Source organism: Anomaloglossus baeobatrachus, chromosome 2, assembly GCF_048569485.1.
Source record: "Anomaloglossus baeobatrachus isolate aAnoBae1 chromosome 2, aAnoBae1.hap1, whole genome shotgun sequence".
NCBI lineage: Eukaryota > Metazoa > Chordata > Amphibia > Anura > Aromobatidae > Anomaloglossus > Anomaloglossus baeobatrachus.
Genome location: NC_134354.1, coordinates 421,886,241 through 421,909,965, shown reverse-complemented (window position 1 = coordinate 421,909,965; position 23,725 = coordinate 421,886,241). Strand labels below are relative to the sequence as shown.

General features: G+C 47.9%; 2 protein-coding genes across 5 annotated transcripts in view; one reads left to right on the top strand and one right to left on the bottom strand.

The window, feature by feature from the left end:
- The window catches only part of S100PBP (S100P binding protein), a 141,603-nt gene that overhangs the window by 63,870 nt on the left and 54,008 nt on the right, over window positions 1–23,725 (bottom strand). Inside the window, exon 1 of one of the 4 annotated variants that reach the window (XM_075336175.1) lies at window positions 13,060–13,187. The exons of 1 other annotated variant lie outside the window; for it this stretch is intronic. The gene's annotated coding sequence lies outside the window, so the exon portion shown is untranslated. Of the gene's footprint in view, window positions 1–13,059; window positions 13,188–23,725 lie in introns of those variants that run through there. 2 more of the 4 variants (XM_075336172.1, XM_075336173.1) reach the window with 2 other exon arrangements.
- YARS1 (tyrosyl-tRNA synthetase 1) overlaps window positions 13,175–23,725 on the top strand; it is a 109,438-nt gene continuing 98,887 nt past the window's right edge. The window contains exon 1 of the mRNA XM_075336176.1: window positions 13,175–13,283. The gene's annotated coding sequence lies outside the window, so the exon portion shown is untranslated. The remainder of the gene's footprint in view (window positions 13,284–23,725) is intronic.

Genomic DNA, 23,725 nt, shown 5'->3' with positions numbered 1-23,725 from the left:
CGGTGTGCGCTGGTAACCAAGGTAAATATTGGGTTGGTTACACGATATTTACCTTAGTTACCAAGCACAGCATCTCTTCCACGCGTCGCTGGGGGATGGTCACTGGCTGCTGGAGAGATCTGCCTGTGTGACAGCTCACCAGCAACCCGTGTATCGACGCTCCAGCGATCCCTGCCAGGTCAGGTTGCTGCTGGGAACGCTGGAGCGTCACTTAGTGTGACGGTACCTTAAGGATATCAGCAAACTTTATCAAAGTGTGCAGAATTATCAGACAGCTTGTTTTCTCCAGGCAAAATTGGTCAAAGAAAGGACATTTAACTGACCCTGAAAAGTCAATAATAAAAAAATCTTACAGTGGGATTCAGTACTCTGAAAATTAGAGATATTGGGGTGTGATCACAGAACAATCAAAAGATTTGTTGCAAATAGTCAACAGGGTCGCAAAAAACATGTTACGGAAAAAAAGACTAACTGCAAAAATAAAATAAATCCAAAATAAATTGTGCGACTATATTTGCACTGTCAGTCCAAGGAATATTTATTTATTGTAATCATACACGTTTCAAGGACCATGTTCCCTTCATCAGGCATGTCATAAACTGAAAAAGATTTGAGAAGAATCAAATGTGAAATTGCAATTTTATGAATTCCTGCACTTTAGGCATCCCCTTTACATGGTTATTCACATCTCACCACCTTTTTGGACCTGAGTGTAATTTCTGAAAAGTGGACCCTAGACACAGCCTTAGGGTAAAAACACAGTGCGTAAGACTGAGCGAGTGAAATGCAATAAAATATATCATATATAATTATATATATATATATATATATATATATATATATATATATATATATATATATATAAATAAATAAATAATCTGTCACATTCCACTCGGACCCATGTTACTCTGTGCCAGCACCCATGAGCAATTTTTTTTTTCTCAGCCCTAATCAAACCGAGAAAACAATTGCAGAATGCTGGGGGTGGAATCCGATTCGTTTTCACTAGCACCCATAAAAGTCTATGGGAGAGAGAAACATCGCACTGCACTCGCATTACACCGATGTACAGTGTGATATAAGCATCAGCTGATAATGGAGATTAGTTCCTCCCTCTCCTCTGCAGCTTTGCTCCGCAGGATTTCATGATAGTATATAATGACACCTTGTGTATGAAAAAAAGCAGACATTTTTCATCCATATGGTAGGCTGTATCTTCGGTATATTTTACTACTATGTAGATTGTGCATAATCCGTGCGCACGTTGCTTTTTTGAACGCAGTAATTTGGATGCTAAAATTGTGTCCCAAATCCGTGCGTTCAAAAATGCAGCATGTCACTTCTTCCGTACGCTTTGGATGCAGTTCCCACTCTGTCTATGGGAGAGTCTGCATCCAGAGCGCATGAAATCGGCATTTATTTTGCAGACACACTGCATCCATTACGCAGTGTTTCTGCAGCAATTTGAAGTGCACATGTGCTGACAAATCACTGCAGAAATTTCAGCACTTACGTGCGAACAAGCCCTAAGGCTGTGTGTCCACGTTGCGTTCTATTACGCCACGTGTAAGTCACTGCATGTGCGTCTCAGAACACAGCCGAAAAGCTGCATTCTGAGACGCATTGTTACTGCAGAATTCATGCGTCCTGGATGCTTGCTCTGCCATGGAAAAAGCATCCAGAATGCACATTTTTGACACTGCGGTCCCACTCGGCTCTGCAGCATCCCCATAGACTTGCAGCAGAGCAGAGTGGGACCGGACTGTCAAAAAGAGCATGGCTGGCAGCGAGACAGAGCCGCACAATCAGAACGAACTCGGATGAACTTCACCCGACTTCATTGTGATCGCGCGGCTCTGTGCGTGTGCAGCGGCTTGATTTGCGATCACAGGTAAAGGACTCACCGGTGACCGCAAATCTCCTGAGTGACTGAAGTGAGCCGCGCAATCATCGGTGTCGTCACTCAAGTTACCGGCAGCCAGCTCGAGTCCTCCACCCCGAGACCTGTGGCAGCGGGTAACCTGAGTGACGTCTCCGCTGACAGTGCGACTCACTTCAGTTGCTGCGTGGAGCTGACAGGAGGTGTTCTACGGCCTCTCCTGTCAGCTTCATGTAGCAGAGCATCGTGGGACCTCGTGAGGATTACGCCGGACCTGGAGGGATTTTAATTTAATTAATTGATTAAATTTAAAGTGGTGAAAGAGGGTGTTTTTTTGTCTTTTATTTCAAATAAAGGATTTTTTTCGGGTGTATGTGTTTATTTACCTTTACTTATACGTTAATCATTGGGGGTGTCTCAGATGCCTGCAATGATTAACGTAGGACTTAGGCTGCTTTCCCACATCCGGTTTTTGGTGAGCGGCACAATACGGCGCTTTGCAGAAAAAACGCAACCGTATTTTTTACGCTGGATGCGTTTTTTTTCCGCATAGACTTGCATTAGCGCTGTATTGTGCCGGATGGAACATTGCCTGGCACGTTTTTTTTTGTGCGGCGAAAAAACCGCATCGCGCATGATTTACAATGCAAGCCTATGGACGCCGAATGCGTTGTCCTGCGGCAAAAGCCGCCGGATGCGTTTTTTTGAACTGCGCACGCATGCTCAGTATCAAGCCGCATCCGTCAAAAAACGGACGGGCCGCATGGAAAAACTTATGCAACGGATCCGTTTTTTTCGCCGCATCCGTTGCATAGGTTTTTGAGCCAGATTGTGCCTGATGCAAAAAAAACTGATGTGTGAAAGCAGCCTTAGTGGCAGCTATGGGCTGCCATTAACTCCTTATTACCCAGATTGCCACCGCACCAGGGCAGTTCTGGATGAGCCGGGTAGAGTCCCGGGACTGTCACATCTAATGGATGCGGCAATTCCGGGCAGCTGCTGGCTGATATTGTTAGGCTGGGGGGCTCCCCATAACGTGGGGCTCCCCATCCTGAGAATACCAGCCTTCAGCCGTGTGGCTTTATCTTGGCTGGTATCAAAATTAGGGGGGACCGCACGCCGTTTTTTTAAATTATTTTACTGCACTACATAGACCCGCCCACCGGCGGCTGTAATTGGTTGCAGTGAGACAGCTGTCACTCAGCATGGGGGCGCGTCTAACTGCAACCAATCATAGGCGCTGGTGGGCGGGGGAAGCAGGGAATACGAGATTGAATAATGAGTGGCCGGCATTTTCAAAAGCTGGAGAAGCCGCCGCAGTGTGATAGCCGTGCAGTGCCTCGCCGGTGTTTGGTCAGTGATCGGTGAGTATGAGAGAGGGGGGAGAGGGATAAACCGACAGACAGAGAGAGAGACCGACATTGCAACCTTTTTAGAATGCAGCGTTTTGGCAGCATGCAAATCGCTGCGTTCTAAAACGCAACGTGCGCATGGATTATGCACAATCTTCATAGATTGTGCTGGGGACGCAGGATGCATGCAGTTACGCTGCAGTGCAATACGCAGCGTAACTGCACGCAAATATGCAACGTGGGCACATAGCCTTAGGCTGCTTTCACGCTCGCATTGTTTTGCATCCGTCACAATCAGTTGTGTGACTGATGCAACGAATGTGTTGCAGATAGTGGCACAACTGATATGACTGAAGCTGCAAAAAAAGATCCAATTTTTTTCTTTTTTATTGGCGGCCCGCTTTTGTGAACGATCGGCCGATCATTCACAATAGCCGGCCGATCATTCACAATAGCCGGCCGATCATTCACAATAGCCGGCCGATCATTCACAATAGCCGGCCGATCATTCACAATAGCCGGCCGATCATTCACAATAGCCGGCCGATCATTCACAATAGCCGGCCGATCATTCACAATAGCCGGCCGATCATTCACAATAGCCGGCCGATCATTCACAATAGCCGGCCGATCATTCACAATAGCCGGCCGATCATTCACAATAGCCGGCCGATCATTCACAATAGCCGGCCGATCATTCACAATAGCCGGCCGATCATTCACAATAGCCGGCCGATCATTCACAATAGCCGGCCGATCATTCACAATAGCCGGCTGATCAGCTGATCATTCACAATAACCGGCTGATCAGCTGATCATTCACAATAACCGGCTGATCAGCTGATCATTCACAATAGCCGGCTGATCAGCTGATCATTCACAATAGCCGGCTGATCATCTGATCATTCACAATAGCCGGCTGATCATCTGATCATTCACAATAGCCGGCTGATCATTCACAATAGCCGGCCGATCAGCTGATCATTCACAATAGCCGTCCGATCAGCTGATCATTCCGGCCACTGGAACTGAATTTACAGTCGATCATGGATTTTTTACTGTGTGCATGCTCACACTAAAAAACTGATCCGCCGCACACAAAAAACGTTACATTCAGCGTTGCTCCTGTCTGACGGTCAGTCAGTAAACGACTCATCCGTCACGCAGCGGATGTAACGCAAGGCCATCAGTCACAATCCGTCGCTAATAGAAGTCTATGGGGATAAAACGGTTTCCTGCAAAATATTTTACAGGATACTGTAATTCCTCAAGGCAACGGATTGTGACTGATGCTAACCACCACAAGTGTAAAAGCAGCCTAAGGCTAGTTTCACACATCTGTCTTTTCGCCGGATTGGCGGTTCCGGCGCACTCCAGTGCAGTGTATACAGTACAATGGCAGCGCGACAAGCTCCGGTCACATGCTGTCATGTGACTGGAGCATGTGACCCGGAAGTTGCCACGCTGCCATTGTACTGTATCACACTGTACTGGAGTGCGCCGGAACCGCCAATCCAGCGAAAAGACAGATGTTTGAAACTAGCCTAAGGCTATGTGCCCACAGGAGCTTGCCGCGGAAAACCTGCGGATTTATCTGGACTTTCCAGATAAATCCGCAGGTTTCAGCATGTACAGACACTCCCCATGTTATCCAATGGACATGGGGAGTGTCTGTGCCACGCTGCGGAATGCCTAAGGCTATGTGCGCAAGTAGCGTTCTGCCCTGCAGAAATTTCTGCAGCGATTCACGTGCGCTTCAAATCGTTGCAGAGTCCGTAATGAAAAAAAAAAAGCCGATTTCATGCGCTCTGACTGCAGCTCTTCCCATAGATAGAGCGGGGAACGCATGCAGAGCACAGGAAAGAAGTGACATGTCACTTCTTAGAACGCGCGCTTCGGGCAGCAGCCGAAGCGCTGCGCTTTAATACGCCACGTGCGCACGTCTCCTGCATAATCTTCATAGATTATGCTGGGGACGCAGGACGCATGCAGTTACGCTGCGGTGCAGATCGCAGCGTAACTGCATGCAAATACGCAACGTGCGCACATAGCCTAAGGCTATGTGCGCACGTTGCGTACAGTCACTGCAGAAATTTCTGCAGCGATCTGAAGAGCACATGTGCGCTTTAAATCGCTGCAGAAATGTCCGTAGTGAAAAAAAAAAAAGCCGATTCCATGCACTCTGCCTGCAGCTCCTGCCATAGACAGAGCAGGAGCTGCCGGCAAAGCGCATGGAAGAAGTGACATGTCACTTCTTAGAACGCAGCGCTTCGGCAGCAGCCGAAGCGCTGCGCTCTAAAACGCCACGTGCGCACGGCCCCTGCACAATCTCCATAGACTGTGCAGGGGACGCAGGACGCATGCAGTTACGCTGCACTACAAAGCGCAGCGTAACTGCATGAATTACGCACTCGTGCGCACATAGCCTAAGGCTATGTGCGCACTAGAAATGTGAAGTTTCTCAAGAAAATTTCTTGAGAAACTTCTGTCAGTGAAAGATTTCCGGACCTGCGGAAAAAATCCGCACCAAATCCGCATGCGTTTTTGCCGCGGATTTGCCGCGAATTTGACGCGAATTTACCGCGGATTTACCGCAGGTTTGTCCCTGCAATAAATAATAAAGATAATCGATAGACAGATAATGGATAGAGGGAAAGATGGATAGATGAATAGATAGATAGATAGAGGGATAGATAGATGAATAGATAGATAGATAGAGGGATAGATAGATAGATGAATAGATAGATAGAGGGATAGATGGATAGATAGATAGATAGATAGATAGAGGGATAGATGGATAGATAGATAGATAGATAGATAGATAGAGGGATAGATGGATAGATGGATAGATAGATAGATAGATAGAGGGATAGATAGATAGATAGATAGATAGATAGAGGGATAGATAGATAGATAGATAGAGGGATAGATAGATAGAGGGATAGATAGATAGAGGGATAGATAGATAGATTAGATAGATAGAGGGATAGATAGATAGATAGATAGATAGAGGGATAGATAGATAGATAGATAGATAGATAGATAGATGAGAAAAACCTATATAATGTTCCACCTCCCTGCATTTTCTAAGCTGGCACCCTTTAGTGACTTTCATGTGGCACTTAGGCTACTTTCACACCTCCGGTTTTTGCTATGTGGCACAATCCGGCACTTTGCATGAAAATCGCAACCGTTTTTTTTTGCTGCCGGTTGCGATTTTCCTGCATAGACTTTAATTAGTGCCGCATTGTGCCGCATGGCCTTGCGTTCCGTCCGTTTTTTGCCGCATGCGGCAGATGTAGCCGATGCGGCGGCCGGATGGAACGTTGCCTGGCACGTTTTTTCGTGCGGCAAAAAAAACCGCATCGCGCTGCATTCGGCCGATGCGGCACATTTTTCAATACATGCCTATGGCGGCCGGATGCGGCGCGATGCGGCAATAACCGCATCCGGCCGCCGCATGCGGTTTTTGCCACTGCGCATGCTCAGTAGCATGCCGCAAGCGGCAAAAACCGGACTGGCCGCAAAGGAAAAACCTATGCAAAGGATGCGGTGTTTTCACCGCATCCGTTGCATAGCTTGCACAGCCGGATTGAGCCGCAGAGCTCAAGCCGGATGTGTGAAAGTAGCCTAAAGGGTGCTTAGCCTTGTATTTAGCCATAAAATAAATAAATAATTAAAAAAAAATGACGTGAGGTCCCCCCATTTTTTGTAGCCAGCTAGGGTAAAGCAGACGGCTGCAGCCTGCAGACCACCGCTGGCAGCTTCACCTTGGCTGATAATCCAAAACAGTGGGCACCCCACGCTGTTATTTTAAATTATATAAATAATTTAAAACAAAAAACGTGGGGTCCCCCCCATATTGGATCACCAGCCAAGGTAAAGCGGACAGCTGGGGTCTGATATTCTCAGACTAGGGAGGTCCACTGTTATTGGACACTCCCCAGCCTAAAAATAGCAGGCCGCAGCCGCCCCAGAAGTGGCGCATCCATTAGATGTGCCAATCCTGGCGCTTTGCCCCAGCTCATCCCGCGCCCTGGTGCGTTGGCAAACGGGGTAATATATGGGGTTGATGCCAGATGTGTAATGTCACCTGGCATCAAGCCCTGGGGTTGGTGAGGTCAGGCGTCTATCAGATACCCGACATCACCAACCCAGTCAGTAATAATTAAAAAATAGACAACAAAAAAAGTTTTATTTGAAAAAACACTCCCCAAAACATTCCCTCTTTAACCAATTTATTGAAAAGAGCACAATCAATTCCACGTCCGGCGTAATCCAATAAGGGGGGGGGGGCACGGCGATCCATACCATAGTCGCTGTCCCAGTCAATGAAAAACAGAATGTTCCCCATTGGCTGGGAGAGCAATGCAGTGACCTGAGCTAACATCAATAGGTCAGCTCAGGTCACTGCAGGGGATGACGAGCGCTGCCATCAGGAGCATAGATGAGATCATTACCTTCTGTGATCATCTCCTGTACTGCTGACGTCAGCGCTGTCACTGACTTATCGCGAGAGCCCGTGACGTCACCGCTAGTGACAGTCTCGGGCCGCTCGCGAGTCGGCCCTAGACAGCAGTGACAGCGCTGACGTCAGGAGGCAGGAGATCGTCACAGCAGGTAATGATCTCACCTCCTGACAGCAGCGATCGTCATCCCCGCGGCTCCCAACACTGCAGGATGTCAGTGTCTGCCTGCGCTGCAGCGTGACAGGCTGCTGACACTGCGGGCAGACACTGACACCCTGCAGTGCAGGCAGCCGCGAGGCTGGAGCGGGACACACACTGCACAGACACCTGGAGGTCGCACGGAAGTGCTTCTGTGCGGCTTCCAGGGAGTGCGACGTGTGTTTACTCTGCTCCTCTTCCTGGCATAATGACATTGCTTCCTGCAAAACCGCAGGCAGCGATGGGCATTACCGCAGGTAAATCGCGGCTATTCCGGTGGTATACCGCACATCATTGCTACCTGCGGAATACCCCCGGAATACCGCAGGTACTTGCGGAAATTAATGGACATGCACATTTTCTCAAGAAAGTTTCTCGAGAAAATTTTCTCAAGAAATTTTCTTGAGAAAAATCCGCACAGTGCGCACAGCTATTTTTTTTTATCATTGAATTTCATGGGAAATGTCTGCACAAAGATTGCAGACATTTCTCAAGAAATTTCCGGGGCAAATCCGCGGGTAAATCCGCGGGAAAAACGGTCTAGTGCGCACATAGCCTTACACTTCTGCAGGTGCCTCTCAGCCTCCAGCTTGCAGGCAGACTGTTTTGCAACATTGTTGCAATGCAGCAGAGCTCAGTGAGCAGCAAAAAATGTGTTTGCAAGATGTCAAATGTCATTTCTCGTGTTGTCAGTTTCACACATTCGATTTTTGCCGTCAGAAACAATCCGGTTTGTGCCTGCTGCAACGGATCCCATAGGCTTCCATTATATAACATGCAGGACGGTGCCGGATCCGGCGTGGTCCGATTTTTTGCCAGAGACAAAAAACGTTGCATGCTGCATCCTTTCCGGCAGTTGGACGAAGAAATTTCACCAGATCCGGCGGACACCGCATGCAACGCAAGGCCATCCGGCACAAATACAATTCAATGGGGAATAAAACAGATCCAGCACCGGATCAGTTTTATCCACATTTCGCCGGATGGGGCCTGACGGCAAAAACCAGATGTGTGAAAGTAGCGTTAGGCGGGTTTCACATCAGCGGTATTCTGCCGCAATGCTGGGTCCGGCACAAATGCGTTTTACTTCAATCCATTTCCTATGGACTCGCGGCAAAGTCCGGTCACATGCGGTTGCGTGTCATACACAACCGTATGTGACTGGAACTTGCTGCAAGTCCATAGGAAATTCATTGAACTGAAACACATTTGTGCCGGATCTGGCATTGCGGCAGAATAACGCTGATGTGAAGCCCGCCTTGTTTCACACTGGTAAAACCCCTTTTAAATAAAATAATCTCCAGAGGCGGCGTTATCTTCCAGGCAGCATTCAACCCATAGTCGGGAAATAGCTCATTTACATAAAGTGATAAAAGATGATTTATCCACTTTATCCATTTTTTCAGCATTCAATATATTACCTGCATGGTCATATTAACAGTTTAAAAATGTCAAAGTGGTGACAGATTCACTTGACATGGAAAAGAATACATTTTTACATTTGTTGGTGCAATTTTATTAAAAGGAGTTGTCTGGTCTGAAATAAGTCTGCGTCACTGTGTCACTCTACGTGACTGCAGACTTATGAATCCTCCCAGCGCACTCACTGCGCTGCGAGGATTTACCGGTTTCTGAGTGGGAACGATGGTCTCGTGAGCACAACTGTGCGATATGAGTGTTCCTGGTCAGAACCCAACTAAGGCTGCTTTCACACTTGCGTTGAATGCCATCCGTAGCATTGCGTTGTGTGACGGATGCAACGGATGCGTTGCATATAGTGGCACAATGGATGCTATGGATCGTACAAAATACCGCAATCCGTTATAGTTTTTTTTTCATTGACTTTGCACATCTGGGCATGCGCAGTTGTGTAAAGACAATTGCGTTAACGGAATCAGTCAAATGACGGATTCTAACGGAATCCGCCACTATAGGCATCCATTATAAAAACAACGGACGCCAACGGAATCCTGCAGGTTGCGTTTTTTTGACACTCCGCCAAGCGCAGAAAAAAGCTACATGCAGCGTTTCATCCGCCAGGCGGATGCAACGCAGCGTCGGCTGACAGATGCAATGCAAGGCCATCCGTTGCAATCTGTAGCTAATTGAAGTCTATGAGGAATAAAACTGTTTCCTGCAACGGTTATCGTAATTCCTCAAGGCGGCAGATAGCAACGGATGCCGCACAACGCAAGTGTAAAAGCAGCCTAATGGGCACGAACTCACGCCATACCACTATATTGAGCAAGGCTGTTGCATATTAGACTAGTTCTGGCCGGAAACATGAATATTGCACAATTGCGGTGACGTGACCGCCGTTCGCGTTCAGAAACCGGCAAATCCTTGCAGTGCATGCGCTGGGAGGATTCATAAGTCTGCAGTCACATATTGACAGAGTGACTGCAGACTTATTTTACTCCAGACAACCCATTTAACTCAAGTTAACCATTAAAGTTTCAGTCTGCAACCATTGTTCATGTTCAGGCCCCCTGACATGCAGTTAGCAGTCTGATTCAAAATTCAGGTTCATCTCTTTGGGGAGTGTCCCTCTCTGCAATACATGGTGGGTGTGAGGTCTCTTTGCATCTTTCATGTATCAGTTGTATGTAGTGTTTCCAACCAGGTATGATTTTCCTCCAAAACGCAACGGCTTTCTGAGAACACTAATTGATCATCCAGCTAGCAACAAGAAGAGAGAGAGCCTGACTAGTCCAGCAGGTCATTCAGTCCAGTTGATAAAAGGGGTGGTCCAAAAAATTTAATTGTAATACTAAATCTCTAATGTCAATCGTATCTATTTACCAATATATGTTAATTCAAAATTCCATATCTTACCCTAATTACTCTGAGGCTATGTTTCACTTTTTTTCAACTTTTTTTTCTGCAGTAAAACCAGCTCTCTCGGCAGCAAAAAATCTGCTTCCACAAGGCAGGTTTAGCTGCTTTTTTGCTGCATTTTTGGTGTGTCATTTGTCTACAGTACACTATTAATGAAGGCTGCTTTCACACTTGCGTTGAACAACATCTGTAGCATTGCGTTGTGTGACGGATGCAACGGATGCATTGAATATAGTGGCACAACGGATGCTACGGATCGTACAAAATAACGCAATTCGTTATAGATTTTTTTTCTTGACTTTGCACATCTGGGCATGCGCAGTTGTGTAAAGACTGATGCGTTAACGGAATCCATCAAATGACGGATTCTAACGGAATCCGCCACCATAGGCATCCATTATAAAAACAACAGACGCCAACGGAATCCTGCAGGCTGCGTGTTTTTGACACTCCCCCAAGCGCAGAAAAACACTAAATGCAGCGTTCCGTCAGGCAGATGCAACGCAGCGTCAGCTGACGGATGCAATGCAAAGTCTATGAGGAATAAAACGTTTTCCTGCAATGGTTACCGTAATTCCTCAAGGCGGCGGATAGCAATGGATGCCGTTCAACGCAAGTGTGAAAGTAGCCTTAATTTCATTTCCCAAAAGAACAGCACTCAGTTGTTGCATTTTGCACTCTCTCATGGCTTTTAATGGTGAAAAAATTCTGCAAAAATGCTGACAGAATTTGCTTTTTATAAAAATGCGGCAGCTCTCCATTTCAGCCAGGAAAAGTAAAAGCAATTGTGTGCATGAGATTTCTAAAATCGCAGCATTTGCTGGTACTGTAAAAGGTAGATTTTAATTTGCATAAAACTCACGAAAAAACGCAACATATGAACATAGCCTGCTTTGTTTTTACTTCCTTTCTTAGCGATGACGCTCCGTTTTGAGTAGTCAGCTCTGCCTCTGACAGGAGGTCACAGATGATGCTCCACTTCAGGGAGGAGACAGAGCCTGTGTCAGTGACCGCTGCCTCTCCCCCCTGATAACTGTTTGGGTATCCCAGCATGCACTGGGCTTCTCAAAGTGTTATCAGAAAGGAAGTAGGGGAAAAAAGCAGTTACAAGGAAGTTTTAATTAAAGTTTTAGAAATTAGAAAAAGGATAAGATGACAGAGATTTAGTATTAAAATAAAACGTAGTTTCGGACCACCCCGTTAACAGATCCCTCCATACACACATGGGAGAGACCTCTCAATAATCCAGAATGGGGCGAAGCCGTGGAGTTTTAGGATAACATACCTGCAGCTATGCAGTCAGCCTCTGATTCATGCTGCCCATGATGACGCCAGCATGAACCCACACTTTGTTCATACAGTGCATTTTTTCACACTTTTTTTTTCCATTGATTTTATGCAAATATATGCTAATAAAAAGCTGCATTTTTTACAGTACCAGCAAAACCTATGAAATTTCAGAAATCTCATGCATACTCTCATTTGCTTTTTTTCTTTTCCTGCCTGAAATGGAAAGCCGCAACTCCAGCGTTTTTGTTGCTTTTTTTGGTGAAAAAAAAACCCCCTAACTTTATTTAAACATGCACTGTAGACAAATTACACCAAAAATGCAGCAACAAAATCTCAGATTTTTTAATGCCAAGAGATCAAGTTTTGTTGCAGCAAAAACGCAGTGTGAACATAGCCTAGGGTTTGGGTACATAATGCAAAACTGTAAAAACTTAAAAACTACATTGCAGTGCTCATTTTCAGCTTTTTTAACCACTTTACAGGTCAGAAACCCACTTGGCCAATCATGGATGCACTCAGGGGTGGACATATCAGGCCACACAGGGGCCCAAGTGGGAAGGGGCCACTTCAGAGCAGGTGGGATTGTGCTTTATGCTGCAGAGGGCCCATATACTGTTCTTGCACAGGGGTCCTCATCTGCCTGTGTCCACCAGTGGGTGCACAGACCACCAAAATGAGCATGTTGGCTTAAACTTCAGTTTCAGGGATGAGAGCCATTAATGTGATTTTTATAGGGTCGTCTGGGCTGAGATATTTGCAAAGAACAAACTACTTCTCCATACTTGTGAGAAAGGGTTTAGTAAATGCACCACAAAGAAAGCTCAGGAGGAATGCCCCAGCCCAGACAGGGACCGGGGGCATGCTCGCCCGAGAGTTGTGTATGCACAGGGGGAGACCACCCATGTCTGCTGACAGGCAGGACACGTGCACTACTTCTGTGAACACTTCACATATGGTGCGCCATTACCAGACCACCCCGCCCGCACTACCAAACTGTGCCGAAGTTCTCACAGCCCCTCCAGAGCCCGCTCACCGCGCCGTGCCTGCTCGCAGACTACCCTCCTACTGCCAGTGACGGCGGCATATCGATAGATACCAGCTCTAACCGCTACACGCTGCGACTGGGGCGCCACACAGTCACGTGACGTTACCCAATAGGAGCAGCCGTTGCTAGGCGAGTGCCGAGCTCATCGCTCTGAACGTCTGACGCAATCAGCGGCGGCTGAGAACTGGGCTCCACTGGAAACACGTGTACCGGTAAGGCATTCATTCCGGGAGCAGCACTGTCCTAGCACTGTCACATGTGACTGCCTGACGTGTGGGCACTGCAGGAGGTGATGACCAGTGTGCCCTATAGTACAGGTGTGAGTGCGGACATACTGTGCGTTAGTGATCACTGCTACACCAGGTGTCTGCATCTGGGCTGTCATGGTGGATCCCGGAAGGCAGTGATGGCTGCCATAGGCCGAACTGTAGCCGGTGGCCCCATGGCATGAAGGGACTGGCATCCCACCTTGGCTACATAGACATATATCAACTAGCCACTGGCTGGGCTGCTGTTCATGCTGGATATCAAATATATTTCCATATATATTCCACACCGCGTCATATGAAATATTGGGCTGGTGCCTCCAACACCCAAATGAAAGCACGTATATATTGATACAGTGTATTGTGTTCCTATACGAATGATACCTGTACTATAGATGTCACTAATTTATATAAATAAGCCCCTGTACGTTGCCCTCCCCCACACCTCATTTTTGATTGTAAGCTCTTACGCGCAGGGTTGTCTTTATTTTTGCTCTAATGTATTTTCTATAACTGTTAAGCCGGTTTCTGACATCCGTGTTTAAGGTACATGTGACATCAGTTTTTAAACACGGATGCCACACATACCCATGTTATCCTCTGGAGTTACTCACACGGACCCGTCGTGGCCCTGCACGCACAGATGGAGACTTGTCTATTTTTTCTTTGGCAGCATGGGTGTCACACGGATCGCACACTGATGTGATCCATGTGACATCAGTGTGACAAGTACCAGAAAAAAACATGTTTCTTTGAAATAAAAATATTTTATATATTCATCTGTATCCAGTGCTGCTGTCTTCCCAGTGAACTCTGATGAACCTGTGAAGTCACCGTCGTGACCCCCGCTGTAGCGCGGGTGTCATCAGGAAGTCATCATACTTCACTGGGAACTTGGATGACCTCCTGGACGTCACTGCACACACACTGCTTGCTGGATACTCACCTGTAACCGGCGATGCTGTCCACGGCGATGCTCCTGCTTCCAGGTCTGAGGTGCATTGAATATTCATTGAGCATAATTAGCGGGGGTCAGCAGAGCCGAAGACAGCAGCACTGGATACAGGTGAACATAGAAATTCTTTTTATTTTATTTCAAAACACATGTTTTCTCCGGTACCTGTCACACTAATTTCACACATGTATGACCATAAACATGCGGCTTGTACCTGATTAAGCACGGACGCCTGAAACCGGCCTTAGGCTGCTTTCACACTACGTCTTTTTAACATGCGTCCTGAACGTTTTTTTAACGCAGAAACGGATCCAGTGCAAATGCGTTTTCATTTCAATGCATTTGCAATGGACTCGCGTTAACATGCGTTCACCTGCGTTTGCGTGCGTTATAGTGAGGATCCAGCGACTTGCAGTTTTTTAACATCTTTCAAAAACGCTACTTGTAGCGTTTTTGAGCTGCGTCCAACTTCTGCAAATTGCTGGATCCTGACTAAACAGCACGCAAACGCATGTGAACGCTGGCATGCTGATAGGCAGGATCCTGCTTGCTCTACTGAGCATGCCCAGAAACCAGCCCCGTGATCAGTCTATCTCTCTCCTACCTCTCTGTCTCTCTCCTCCCTCTCTCTCTGTCTCACCCTCTCCCCCACCTGAGAGCTGCGGACACTCGTAACCAAGGTAAACATCGGGTAACCACTTATCTTAGTTACCCGATGTTTACGTTGGTAACGTGTGCAGGGAGCCCGGCTCCTAGCAGCTGCAGACGCTTGTAACCAAAGTAAATATCGGGTATCCAAGCAAATATACCCAATGTTTACCTTGGTTACGAGCCTCGCAGCTGTCAGATGCCGGCTCCCAGTCTGGCACGTTTAGTTCCCCTCACTCCCGATCACATGACTCCAATGCCCGCCCCTAAACATCCAGTGACAGGATCCTGCAAAATAAGACATGCGTTTGCATGCGTTTTTTGCTGTAAAAGCAGGATCCGCTTTTGCAGCAAAAAAACGTTCAGGACGCATGTTAAAAAGACGTAGTGTGAAAGCAGCCTTACTTGCTTGTATATGAACCTCTGAATTGTAAAGCGCTGCAGAATATATTGGCGCTGTAGAAATAAAGATTATTATACATAAAGCATAGTATTAGATATGTAAGTGGGGAGGGTTTGGGTGCACCCCTGGCGTGGCAGAGGTCTCAATGCCCCATTCCGCCCTCTCACCATACACCACACCCCTCTATGATGGAAGGCTGCCTCATCTAAATCCCCAGCCGCCACTCTGACACTTTTATCATCCTCTCCTGTTTGCAGTGGCCACACAGTGTCACACAGTAGCCAATGCTGACAGGAAATTGTGCTGAAAGAGTTTCTGCACTGACACAGTGAGTGTGCCCACACACTCTCGGACCCTACATTGGCAGAGCGGGCACGCTCTTCAGTAAGCATTGGTCCCCCACTACTGTGCAATCCTGTGTGCAGTGAGTGGCCGCTGCTGACAGGAGAACGGGATGGGAGCACACTTAGGCCCCCTTCACACGTCCATGTCTCCGGTACGTGTTTGATCCATTTCCTCACGTGCTGGATACACGGGCACACATAGACCCATTAAAATCAATGGGTCTGCGCACACGTGCGTGTTTTGCCATGGACCGTGTGTGCGTGTGGAGCATACATGTGCCCATGTGCTCCACGCGTAGACATGTCCGTTTTTCTCCTGTATCACGGGTGTCACACGGCCCACATACGGACCGCGCAGATGTGATCCGTGTGACACGCACCGGAGAAAACATAAGTGTTTGTAAAAATAAAAAAAAAATTCTATACTCCCCTTCTCCAGCACTGCTGTCTCTGCCACTGCTGTCACTTTCTTCCGACCCCGCTGATTATGCTCATTGCATATTCACTCCACTGCGGGCTAAAAGCAGCAGCAGCGGGGAGTCGGCAGGACCGGAGATCAGCAAGATCAGCACCACAGACAGCAACGCCACGGACAGGTGAACAGATAGTTCAGTTCTCCGTGTGTTATCACGGATAGCACACGGAGAACACATGTTGTGCCATAAAAACGGCACACGGAGGACATTACGCACCTCTGACACATCCGTGAAAAACGTGCATGATTTTCACGGATGTGTGAAGGGGGCCTTACACTGTGTGAGCTCTCGGCTCCAGCATTGTCCGTGTGTGCAGGGCTGATGATGAATTCAGGCACCACTCGTAGGAGCGCGGTCAGTCATCAGAAGAGGAGGGTGGAAGATAGTAATTGAGAGTGGCATTTACATATCAAAATAAAATGTTTTGTTTTCTTTATGTAAAAAGAATTGAGTGAAATACGATTTTTTTTTAGGGGCTACTAAACTCACCTAAATGAATGTATAAGCGGTATAATGTATAATTATAAAGTTTTAGGGGCCACATACTCATTTAAGCATGATAGTAGATTTTCCATTCAGATAAGGCCATGTGCACACATGTATTTAGTGAGTATTTTTACCTCAGTATTTGTGAGCCAAACCAGGAGTGGAACAGAGGAAAGTATAATAGAAACACGAGCACCACTTCTGGATTTATTACCCACTCCTGGTTTTGGCTTACAAATACTGAGGTAAAATACCAAATACTCAGTGTGTGCACGTGGCCTTACAAATACTGAGGTAAAACCTCATCAAATACTGAACGTGTGCACGTGGCCTTACAAATACTGAGGTAAAATACCAAATACTCAGTGTGTGCATGTGGCCTTACAAATACTGAGGTAAAATACCAAATACTCACTGTGTGCACGTGGCCTTACAAATACTGAGGTAAAACCTCATCAAATACTGAACGTGTGCACGTGGCCTTACAATTACTGAGGTAAAACCAGGGCTGTGGAGTCGGTAAGCCAAACCTTCGACTCCGACTCCTCAATTTCCCTTGCACTGACTGCGACATATAATGTTTATATTTAAGTGAAAAATGTATTGTAGTGCAATGTGAATATCAGACATTTAATCATTTTTATGATACAATAATCAAGATATTTAGAACATAAAATATATTTATTGGAATACAACTTGAGAACACAAAACTGTAATAAATTGTAAATATGTAATACACTATGTAATATACAGTAGATTACATATATCTTGTGTGTGTGTGTGTATATGTATATATATATATATATATATATATATATATATATATATATACTAGAAGGTGGCCCGATTCTACGCATCGGGTATTCTAGAATTTACGTATTGTGTAGTTCATGTATGATTTTTGTTATATATATAGATGTTGTTGTGTGTAGTTACCAAGTGTTTGTGTAGGGCGCTGTACATGTTCTGAGTGTCGCGGGGGGTGAGAGCGGTGTTGTATGTGTGTTGCGTGTGTTGCGTTGTTTGTGGAGCGCTGTGTGTCTGTAGCGTTGTGTGTGTGTGTGTGTTGTGCGGTTTGTGTGGGTGTGGTGTGTTTTGGGGGGAGGTATGTTTTGAGCAATGTGTGTGTTGTGCAGTATGTGCGTATATTTGTGTGTGCAGCGTTGTCTGTGTGTGTGGGTGTCTGTGTAGGGCGTTGTTTGTGATTCCTAGTGTGTGTGTGTTGTGCAGTGCGCGTGTGTGTGTGTGTTGGGGGGAGGTGTGCACCTCCCATCGTGCTCCATCCCCCATGCTGCGCACCCCCCATCGTGCTGCATCCCCCATGCTGCGCACTCCCAAACGTGCTCCATCCGCCATGCTGCGCACTCCCAAACGTGGTCCATCCGCCATGCTGCGCACTCCCAAACGTGCTCCATCCGCCATACTGCGCACTCCCCATCGTGCTGCATCCCCCATGCTGCGCACTCCCAAACGTGCTCCATCCGCCATGCTGCGCACTCCCCATCGTGCTCTATCCGCCATGCTGCACACTCCCAAACGTGCTCCATCCGCCATGCTGCGCACTCCCAAACGTGCTCCATCCGCCATGCTGCGCACCCCCTATCATGCTCCATCCGCCATGCTGCGCACTCCCAAACGTGCTCCACCCGCCATGCTGCGCACTCCCAAACGTGCTCCATCCGCCATGCTGCGCACTCCCAAACGTGCTCCATCCGCCATGCTGCGCACTCCCAAACGTGGTCCATCCGCCATGCTGCGCACTCCCAAACGTGCTCCATCCGCCATGCTGCGCACTCCCAAACGTGCTCCATCCGCCATACTGCGCACTCCCCATCGTGCACCATCCGGCATGCTGCGCACTCCCAAACGTGCTCCATCCGCCATGCTGCGCACTCCCAAACGTGCTCCATCCGCCATGCTGCGCACTTCCAAACGTGCTCCATCCGCCATGCTGCGCACTCCCAAACGTGCTCCATCCGCCATGCTGCGCGCTCCCAAACGTGGTCCATCCGCCATGCTGCGCACTCCCAAACGTGCTCCATCCGCCATGCTGCGCACTCCGAAACGTGCTCCATCCGCCATACTGCGCACTCCCAAACGTGCTCCATCCGCCATACTGCGCACTCCCCATCGTGCTCTATCCGGCATGCTGCGCACTCCCAAACATGCTCCATCCGTCATGCTGCGCACTCCCAAACGTGCTCCATCCGTCATGCTGCGCACTCCCAAACGTGCTCCATCCGCCATGCTGCGCACTCCCAAACGTGCTCCATCCGCCATGCTGCGCACCCCCCATCATGCTCCATCCGCTTAGGAGTGCGCAGCATGCCGGATGGTGCACGATGGGGAGTGCGCAGTATGGCGGATGGAGCACGTTTGGGAGTGCGCAGCATGGCGGATGGAGCACGTTTGGGAGTGCGCAGCATGGCGGATGGAGCACGTTTGGAAGTGCGCAGCATGGCGGATGGAGCACGTTTGGGAGTGCGCAGCATGGGGGATGCAGCACGATGGGGAGTGCGCAGTATGGCGGATGGAGCACGTTTGCTCAGCCTCTCTCCTTCCAGCCTCCCTCAGCATCAGCCCCCCCCTCCCAGCCTTCCCCAAGATCAGCCTCTCTGCTCCCAGCCTCCTCCAGCACGCCGTGCTCCTCTGCCGACACTCACCCACACCCGATCGCATCCACTCACCCACACAACCGATCGCATCCACTCACCCACACAACCGATCGCATCCACTCACACACACAACCGATCGCATCCACTCACACACACAACCGATCGCATCCACTCACACACACACCCGATCGCATACACTCACACACACACCCGATCGCATCCACTCACACACACCCGATCGCATCCACTCACCCACACAACCGATCGCATCCACTCACACACACACCCGATCGCATACACTCACACACACACCCGATCGCATACACTCACACACACCCGATCGCATACACTCACACACACAGACACTGACGATATTGCACATACGCGCTGATACTCACAACATCCGGGGATATCACATGCTTCTGGCCATGTGATCCTCCGTCAGGTCCTGGAAGCTCACAGCACAGTATCGCCGCCGAGAAGCAAGCGATATCCCAGGATGTTGTGAGTATGTGGATGCGATGTGATGTGTGTATGTGAGTGAGTGTGATCTGATTTGTGTGTGTATGTGTGTGTGTGTGTGCTGTTATGTTATGTATGTTCTGCAGCTGCAGGACCTTGATGTGTGGATGCGATGTGATGTGTGTGTGAGTGTGAGCCGGTGTACACTGGTAACTATGATACACATCGGGTAACTAAGGGACCTTAGTTACCCGATGTGTATAATGGTTACCAGCGTTCACGGCCTCCGTTAAGATCCCAGCATCGCAAGGTTATGTGTGGCGCTGCCGGGATCCTGACGGAGCCGGTGTAGAAGCAAGCGATATCCCAGCATGTTGTGAGTGTGTGGATGTGATGTGTGAGAGTGAGTGTGAGTGTGATCTGATGTGTGTGTACTCACCTGGGAATCGGAGCCCCGTGTCAGTTGGGCCACAGCGAGCGTGCATTGCGTGAGGGGGCGGGGCCTGCAGAGAGCCGGGGCGAGAGGCCAATCCGTGTGGGGGGGCGGGGCCATGGCGAGCCCAGCGGCCAATCAGCTTTGTGTCACCGTAAGGACACAATTTCGGAGCATGACAGACAGACAGACAGATAGACAGACAGACAGACAGACAGACAGAATAAGGCAATTATATATATAGATACAATTACATATTGTATTGCATATTTACAATTTATTACAGTTTTTTGTGTTCTAAAGTTGTATTCCAATAACTATATTTTATGTTCTATCCAAATATCTTGATTATTGTATCATAAAAATGATTAAATGTCTGATGTTCACATTGCACTACAATAACTTTTTCACTTAAATATAAGCAATATACTAAATGTTATTATTTAGTATGTTTTTGTTGAAAACTGTTTTTTGCCACTTACATTGTGTATTACATAGTGTTATATAAAAAACAGTTTTCAACAAAAACATACTAAATAACATTTGTGCAGTCTATGAATTTGTTCTAAGGTGGGATTTACACGTTGCGACATCGGTAACGATATATTGTCGGGGTCACGTCATTAGTGACGCACATCCGGCGCCGTTACCGACATCACAGCGTGTAAACCCTAGGAGCGACGATCACCGATCGCAAAAACGTCAAAAATCGTTGATTGGTGACACGTCGCTCCTTTCCATAATATCGTTACTGCTGCCAGTACGATGTTGTTTGTTGTTCCTGCAGCTCCACACATCGCTGTGTGTGACACCGCAGGAACGACAAACATCTCCTTACCTGCGTCCACCGGCAATGCGAAAGGAAGGCGGTGGGCGGGATGTTACGTCCCGCTCATCTCCGCTTCTATTGGCCGGCCGCTTAGTGACGTCGCGGTGATGCCGAATGCACCTCCCCCTTAAAGGAGATATTGTTCGGCGTTTACAACAACGTCGCCGACCAGGTATGTGCGTGTGAAGCTGCCGTAGCGATAATGTTCGCTACGGCAGCAATCACCACATATCGCATGTGCGACGGGGGCAGGAGCTATCGCGCTCGACATCGCTAGCAATTGCTAGCGATGTCGCAGCGTGTAAAGCCGGCCTAAGAAATAGAATTGCTTCCATCAGATCATCCTTCACAGATTACCTCAAATCTGACCTAATAATTTTAAGGCTAGAGAACAATCTCTCTACACTAAGGCTATGTGCGCACGTTGCGTACTGTCACTGCTTCAAATCGCTGCATAAAAAGTCCGTAATGAAAAAAAAAAAGCCGATTCCATGCGCTCTGAGTGCAGCCCCTCCCATAGACAGAGCGGGGGGGATGCAGGCAAAGCGCAGGAAAGAAGTGACATGTCACTTCTTAGAACGCGCGCTTTGGGCAGCAGCCGAAGCGCTGCGCTCTAATACGCCACGTGCGCACGTCTCCTGCATAATCTTCATAGATTATGCAGGGGACGCAGGACGCATGCAGTTACGCTGCGGTGCAGATCGCAGTGTAACTGCATGTAAATACGCAACGTGCGCACATAGCCTAACTTGGGTTGGAGGCAAAACCGTAACCACATGGGCAACATCTCTAACAATTTCCGGGTATAAAGGAATTGCCTCATGCACAGTCAGTTTTGATGAGTGGTTGAATTTTTCTATTTCTTTGAGAGCAAGTGAATAATTTTACTGATATCTGGTCAATCTGCTGCCATAGGAGACGGAGTGAAATCTTTTTCCTTGCGACAACGCTTTGCCTGCTCCATGTCATCCAAATACTTGTCAAAGTTAAACTCATCTGATGAGGATGAAGATATGACAGCAGTAGCACTGTCAGGACCCAAGTCCTCTTCCGCCTGGCAGTCCTGTAGGCTACTCATCATAACTGCTACCTCACTCAAAGCTTCTTTTCCTTTAGTAAGCTGTTGATCATCAAGCAGTATACGATGGCTTGGGTCCACATAAACAGCTGCCAGAAGAATTTTATTTTCCAATAGCTGTGTCTCTCTCCGTTTCATTGAAGCATAAATGCCATCTGCGATTAAACCTCCTCTTTAGGACAGGCAAAATAGCAAGTTCTTCCACTCCCTTATAAAAATGCCAGGAGTTAAATCCTCAGCTTGTAATTTTTTAGTCACGGTAAATGGGTGATTAAGCAATTCCTTCAATTCAGCCACCTGTGTCCATTGACCTTCATTTAAGGTTACTTGAAGGTTCACCATATCTATAAGGCCTGTTTCACACGTCAGTGATTCTGGTACGTTTGTGCTTTTTTTTCTATGTACCAGAATCACTGACATACGCAGACCCATTATAATCAATGGGTCTGACTCTGTTCACAAATCAGTGATTTTTCACTGACCTTGTCTCCATGCGGCGTACCCGCGTGTCCGTGATTGCCGCACGGAGACATGTCCATTTTTTTCTGGCATTACCAGAAAAAAACGTGCATATAAAATAAAAATCATTTTTACTCACCTGGCTTCAGCGGCGCTCTCTGCAGCCTGTTCTGCCTGCTGCTTCTGAGCTGGCTCATTACTGTCGTGCATATTCATGAATGCACGACACAGCCGACCCGGAAGCAGCTGCTGCGGGGGTCAGCGCTGGCCGGATGCTGCACCGCGGGAGCGTTCAGCACCATGGAGAGCAGGAGCGGGCACAGGTGAGTTAATCTCTATGTGCAATCACGGACCACGGAGAACAGAGCCCGGATTGCACTTAGACAACCCACGTGTGCCGTGAATCACGGCACACGGAGGGACATATGCGTGTTTTACACGTCAGTGAAAAACGTCTGTGTTTTTCACTGACGTGTGAAACGGGCCTAAGAAGTGATTTTAGTTCAAGCAATCGCTCAATCATTAAACAAGTGCTGCCTCACCGAGTGGCTTGACCAATAATTGCCCCTTTCCCAGCACGTCTCTTCAAGATGGAATTAATTTTAGGGGTTCTGGCGGCAATAACCAATTTCCTCACTTTTCCAATCAGATTTCCAGCATGTCCGCCCAGTTTCACACATCCGGCTTTTCGCCGGTTTGGCGGATGCGGCGTACGCCAGTACAGTACGATATAATACAGTGGCAGCGCCGCAACTTCCGGGTTACATGACAGCATGTGACCGGCGTTTGTCTCGCTGCCACTGTACTGTATACACTGTACTGGAGTGCACCGCATCCGCCAAACCGGCGAAAAGCCGGGTGTGTGAAATCGGGGTCCCTTTTGCAGACTATCTCTTATTGCCAGCTGCAGCTTGTGCACAACACAGCGCATGTGATGAATATGAAAGTGTTTTGAAGCAGCTTCAACAAGATCATCTAATCCTAAAGTATCATTTTGCTGTTCTTCTGTTGTAATATCTGTTTGTTCCTCAGTTAGGCTATGTGTGCACGTTGCGTAATTGCATACAGTTACGCTGCGATCTGCACCGCAGCGTAACTGCCTGCGTCCCCAGCATAATCTGTGAAGATTATGCAGGAGACGTGCGCATGTGGCGTATTAGAGCGCAGCGCTTTGGCTGCTGCCCAAAGCGCGCGTTCTAT